Raw genomic sequence first — 7,045 nt, 5'->3', positions numbered from 1 at the left:
CCCAATCCTTGAGAGAAGGATTGTTTGAAGGGAGCGGGAGTGTTATGACCTGCAGCATTGTATTCGAAATAGGGGAGGTTTATAACCAAAATTGGGAAGGGCAACTGAAATTCAAATGGACAGCCACGATTAATAAGAGCTTTAATGAAGTCCAAGGGTTAGGATTGCGCCACGTCAGCAGTAGTTGTTATAACTAACTGCAGCAGAGGAGGCATCTTCATTCAGCAAAGTAAGCCTTCCTCTCTCGATTCTCTTTCCTCTCCAATTCTCTTTCCTTCTCTTCTTCTTCCTCCTACTAACCTACTTCTTCTTCTCTTCTTCTTCAGGTAACTCGACAATGGAGTTTCATTAGCAGTAGTTTCATCATTTCCAGTTGTAATAGATAGCTTTTTGTTTTATTTCGATAAATCAGAAAATTATCCCAAAACATTCTCTATTTCCCTTTCTACATTTGATTTCCTTTTTAGCTTAAGATCATTACAGAAAATAGTCCCGCGACAGAACGTTAAAGTATCCTCACCAGAATTTTGAAGCAACCCCCATAATATTGAAGTATCACCAGAACTTTTAGCGTCCGAAACTTTGAAAAACCTGAAATTATTATGATTACCAGAATTTTCAATCATAACGCTTAAAAACTCTGGTGATCCATCATGATTTGTGGCAAAATCCTAAGGATCACCATAACTGTTACGTACTTTGAAATTCTGGCAATCGAAAAAATCCTAGCGAGCGAATTTTAAATTTTTAGTGGGACTTTTTTCCCAAACTTTTATTGCCAAGGTCAATATCAATAAAGACACCGAAATATCCTATTTATATGATTCTTCCTTAAATGTTCGACTTCAAAACGTGCAACAAATGGCGGCCCAAGAAGTTATCCAACAACGAAACTCGTCTTCGATGGAGCCCAGTGGCTTAAATTCCCTTCTGGTGCTTAGGTTGGTATTGCTGGCTAACTAGTTTAGGGGTCGACTGGTTTTTTCTGTTTTCTCTTAACACATAAACATTGAACCAAATTCGGGAACCCTTATTTGTAATTAACTAAATACATTAAATTGTGTTCCTTTTACTATCGAACTATGTATGTATGACGATAAGGAGGTTCAAAGATTTATATGGCACACGTCCTCCTAAAAATTCCAATTTCTTGAAAGCTTGTTTTTGTTTCTTTTCATCTACTCTCCAGCCAAGGGTCTACACGAAATAGTTTCTCTACCCACCCAAAAAAGGGGTAAGGTCTGCGTACATATTACCTTATACCCCGCTTGTGGGAACTTATCCTTTGTTGTTGTTATTTCTTTCACTTTACTGAAATCATATATTAACTTTTTTAATATCTTTCACTTTTTAATATAATAGCAAATTGGAATTTTCGTTGGTTGAGGTTGGTAACTTGTAAGTTGTAACCAAGCCCTAGTGCTAGTAGACCGTCTGGCTACACAACGGAGGTCTCATCCAATGTCCAAAAGCTAAAATGGTCCAATCGTTGTAGAACGAAGAAAAAAAAGGAAATTTTACACCCTATAGAAAACCTTAGTACCCTATTCATTTTAAATAAATACCATTTTAAAAATATTACATCCTATAGATACCTTTTATCCTTTATAGCAAAATATCTAATTATAGTTACATCCTACAATTAAGGCACCATATATGCTAAATAATATTTCGCTCTCTCCTTTTTAGTCTTTTCTCTCACATAATCACCGTATATCGGCTCTAACCACGTTCTCTCTCTCTTTTTTTTGTATACACTTTACTCTCTTCTCCCACAAACCCACGATTCATACCTCTTCTCCCACCCAAATTCTCTAGGTCTCCGCCATTATCACTCCCCATTTTTTTTTCTCTCTAAAATCACTGTTTTAGAGCCGATACAAGTGCTTAGGGTAAGCTTAATTCTTAGATTTTGATATCATTATTTTGTTTCTCTAATTTTGATACAGATTTTAGTTTGTTTCTGAAACAATAACCATTGGTATTGTTTACTTGACTACAGCTGTATTCAGTTGTATTCAGCTATAGTCAGTTGTATTCAACTGTTTTAATCAGTTGTAGTCAGTTGTATTCAACTATTTTATTCAGTTGTATTCAGCTGTAGTCAGTTGTATTCAACTATTTTAATCAGCTGTAGTCAGTTGTATTCAACTGTTTTATTCAGCTGTATTCAGTTGTATTCAACTGTATTATTCATATATATTTCTCTGTATTCAGCTATATTCTTTAATAGTTTGATTAATTGGACTCACACCATGTAATTAAATTTGTGTATAGCATATTGACGGCATATTCTACTATCTGAGAAAGAAGGGAAAGTACAATCAAACAAGCAACTTCAAGTATACAATTGTTGATTGTATATTCAAGACAAGAATCGCTGAAATCTTCGACAGGTATGCTGATACAGATAGTAATGCTAATGTAGCCAAAGAAGAGGATGTGGTATGTGAGTACATAAGGGGCTACGGATTGCTAGCTAATGTACCTTGGCATACTGTGGATAATGTCTTGATACCAGTCAACTTGAAAGACAAACTACACTGGGTATTGGCTGTTGTCTCATTCAAGGAGAGATGTATCAAAGTTTATGACTCGTACAGATCTGCAGGTCATGATGCCTGTGTAGCTTCTGAGATTGATAAGCTAGCTAAGCTTGTACCTCTGTATCTATCAATCAGTGGCTTTTACAGAGACAGTCAAGGCATAGATTGGTCTACTTACTCAGCATACACTGACAAGTCACATTATGATCCCTTTGAAGTTTTTTTCATATCAGATCTGCCTCAACAGAAAGCGGGGAGCATGTAAGTATTCAATCATCATTCTTGTATGTTATATACAAATCTAATTGTATGAATTATTTTTAATTGTTTCAATCAATTATTTTTTAGGGATTGTGGGGTGCATGTTGCAGCATACGCAGAGTTTCTGAGCACTCTTGGTGAGATTCCACAAACAACATTTGATTCCAATCTACTCCATCAAAGATATGGTGCTCTCGTCTGGGACTATGCTATGCGGAAGATAGACGCTGATGCCATAAGCGAGAATGAAGCACCTTCAAAGATTTCTAGGCAAATCACGGACTCAGATTCAAAGATGCAGATAGTGTTAGAGTAGCTTTAGGTTAATGTAGTTTTGGAATGTAGTTTTTAGGTGAATACTGTTTTGAGTAGTTTTTTTGGTGAAGATGGTATTTAGTTAGAAAAACTAATCACTTTATCAACAGTGTTCGTGTATGACAATTGCAACTTTTCAATCGTTGTTTCACTGGTTTGTTCATACGTATTCATGCTTATTCTTCAATTTGTATTCATCTGCATCTTACAGGATTCAAGTATGTATTAATATTCAGTAACTTTACTTGAACAGGTTTTAGGTATTGAACATGTTAATATCAAAGTCAGAAACTTTATGTATTCTGATGGTAGGTTATATTAAAGAATTCAGATGTATTTTTCTGAAGTCAGGTGTATTCAGTTGTATTCGAATGTATTTTTCAGCTGTATTCAGTTGTATTCAGCAGCATTCATTTATATATATCTTTCAAGTTCAGTTAATACATATTAATGAATAAAAATTCAGATGNTATTTTTCTAATTTTAGGACTTTAAAATCAACTAAAATTTTATTATTAAAATTTTTCTTATTTAAAGCCCAATAATATTAGAGTTGTATTGAACTATTCCTATAAGATTCTTTATTATGCAAAACGTGAGTTAGCAAAATTCTGTAGGAGTCAAGCACGCAACGAATTCTGAAAACACAAAGATTCAAAACATATGATTTTTCTTACTATTTGCAAATCGAATTCTTATTGAAAAAATTATAATTATTCTCAAATATTTAGAATGAGCAAATATTCAAAATTTGAATTAATAAAAATTAAATTATTTATTTTAATGTTGAAAACAAATAATTAAATCGTTGAATTAATTAATTAGTAAACGAATCCAATTCAATTTTTTACAAATTTATCATATAAGATTTTTCTTTTTGTTAAATTGACAAAACACTTAAAGTAAATAAATTTTATTTTTGTAAGAAGAATATCGACAGTAAAAGATATCATAAAATATAGCAAAATTAATTATAGTAAAAAAATAAATATTTAAATCGGTGAAAAAACAAATTTTAAACAATAAGGTAAAATTGTAGAAGGAAACCAGATTATAAATGAGTTATCATTTGTTTCTTTTTTGCATTCAATCTAACAAAGAAAAACATCTCGCTACAATTTTATACTAAGTTTTTCTTGTAAAATATTTGTTCAATATTACTCATTCTTTAAACATTACATTGTCACTATCAAATTCTTAGAAGGTATAATGCAAACTTTTTTCATTCGCAAAACTTTTAAGAGACCAAGAGATTTAATTTTAATTTGTGTTATTTGATAAATCTTTAAAGAATTGTAAATATTATCAATTTTCATAAGTTTCGACATAAGTCCGGACAAAATAACAATAAGGCATCTAAATAAAATTCCTTCATTTGTTTAGCTAATTAAATGGGAATAATATTTATTATCTTAAAAAAAATCTTAAATTATATTTCGTAAGTCAAACAAATTATCTAATAACATATATGTAATTTTTAAAATTTATATATTCATTAATATAGGTACACGCGCAAAGCGCCTACCCTATAACTAGTAAACTTAAAATCCGGGAGGTTAGAAGTGAATGGAAGTGAACAAGAATGTCACTTTGAATGCGTCATTCTTAACGTCATTTAACAGTTAGAACTTAAGAACTCTCCTTCATTAATGGAGTGGGGAAATATATCATTGATGGCAATTGCCGAAGTTTAGTCATATTCGACGTCTTGTCTATTCAATGAGGACAACAAGTCCTAACAATGAAGATAATAGCATTGATAAAATCATAAAATCAGGGTTTTTAACTAGACTAGACCTGGACCAAAACCATATTCATTTACAATTGTTTACCTCGAAAATACGAGTAACAATTAAACTTGTTTGTAGTTTTAAAGATATGTGATTTAGTTCAATACTAACTAATAACCAAGAAATCAAATGTATAAATTAGAGAAGAAAGTTGAATCAAACCTAAGGCTGTATTCTGGGCCGGGCCCGGGCCTAAATGGGCCGGGCTAAACGGGCCTGGGCTAGCGGTCCCGGGCTCTGGCGGTCCCGGGCTTCATGGGTTCAACGGGTGGAACCAGCCCATGACGGGCCTAAGCCCACATGGTCCTGGGCTAAATGGACCGGGCTCGCGGGCCCAAACGGGCCTAACGGGCTTTTTTATTTTCGGACTATTTTTTTTGTTTAAGGCAATCTCTTGTAAACCATATATGTATATACTAATATAAATTGCTCTTATACATGGCTATATAAATATATGTAGTATATATAATATAGAAACCTAATTATTAAAGTGCATGAAGAAAAAGTAAAATAACAAAACAATAGTAAAACTAAATTATCATGCATAATAAATTAATAACAAAGTAAAACATTAAGCATAAATACGTCTAATAATTTTAAAATAACACAAATTGTCGAAAAATCATAAAGACGAATTGCCGGATAAATACGCTCAAGACAATACTTTATATGCCTCCTTAAAATGCCTGTGGTACACCCTGAACGAAATTTAAGACTCTTCCACAGTTCTTGCACTTTAATATTTGGCCTTCTTCATTTTCTTCAAGCACTTCAAAGTGTTGCGAAACAAATAAGCGCACTCTTTCCGAACGAGGCATGATTTAACTTGAAATTTGAGATTGAGACTTGAAGCCTTGAAAATTGGAGATTGAGAGATTGAGAGAAATTTAGATTGAGAAATGAGTATTGAGTATTGAAATGAAGAAGAGGGAGGGGGGTATTTATAGTTTTAGAGAAGGTTAGTTTTGTAAATTGAAAAAGAAAAAAAAATAGGCTATTTGTGCAATATGACGTTAGCAATGGTCATTGGGGGTGGGGCCCTCCTTTTGAAAAATCTTGTAATGTTTTGTAGTATATATAGTATGTTAGTATATATATCTATCTATATATATATAGTATACTATACTATATATAGTATGTTATGTATATATATTTCCAAATATAATTTCTTGTAATGTTTTGTAGTATATATAGTATGTTAGTATATATATATATAGTATATACAGTATGTTATGTATATATNTATATAGTATACTATACTATATATAGTATGTTATGTATATATATTTCCAAATATAATTTCTTGTAATGTTTTGTAGTATATATAGTATGTTAGTATATATAATATATATAGTATACTATAGTATATATAGTATGTTATGTATATATATTTCCTTATATAATTTCTTGTAGTATATATAGTGTGTTATGTATATATATTATAGCTTATAAAGAATTGCAAGTTAAAGACAAAAAAATATTGCAAAGAGATATTCAAGGGAATGTCTTATAATTTTTATTACCAAAAATGGCATATCTTTCTTAGTCTTCTTCCCCCCAATGGAATGAGCACAACAAGGTGCTAATACCACCATTAAAAGGGAAAAAAAACTAAAGAAGATGTGCCAAAGTACAAGTTACACCATAATCTATATTGTATCTCTAACAAATCTCATAAATCCTTCAAGGTTCGGAGGAGGTTCCGTTGGTGGTGGCGGAAAAGAAGCTTGTTCATCACCGCTTCCGGGCGAAGCAGCATCCTCCGCAAGTTCCGCTATCATTTCTTCATAAGCTTCGTCTATCTCCGGTTGTGATTCTGCAAGTCCAAAGTTTCTTCTTTCCGAGCGGATCCAATCTCTGAATAGTACTAATTTTTCCAAGCTGTCCCTCATAGACGCTCTATGATCACCTATTTGAAGTCTTGCTTGACTGAAAGCGCTCTCTGATGCCATTGTTGAAGCTTTAATAGATAAAATATCTCGAGCCATCCTTGCAAGAACCGGAAAGTGTTTTTCTTTGGCCTTCCACCATTCTAAAAGATCAAAGGTGCCGTCTGGATTCTCCTTTTCAAGGCCCTGCGACAAATAAACTTGAAGCTCATTTAGATGTGAAGTATCATCAATATATCACCTT

This window comes from Nicotiana attenuata, unplaced genomic scaffold (genome assembly GCF_001879085.1).
Source record: "Nicotiana attenuata strain UT unplaced genomic scaffold, NIATTr2, whole genome shotgun sequence".
In the NCBI taxonomy this organism is placed as follows: Eukaryota; Viridiplantae; Streptophyta; class Magnoliopsida; order Solanales; family Solanaceae; genus Nicotiana; species Nicotiana attenuata.
This window is presented reverse-complemented; position numbering follows the sequence as displayed.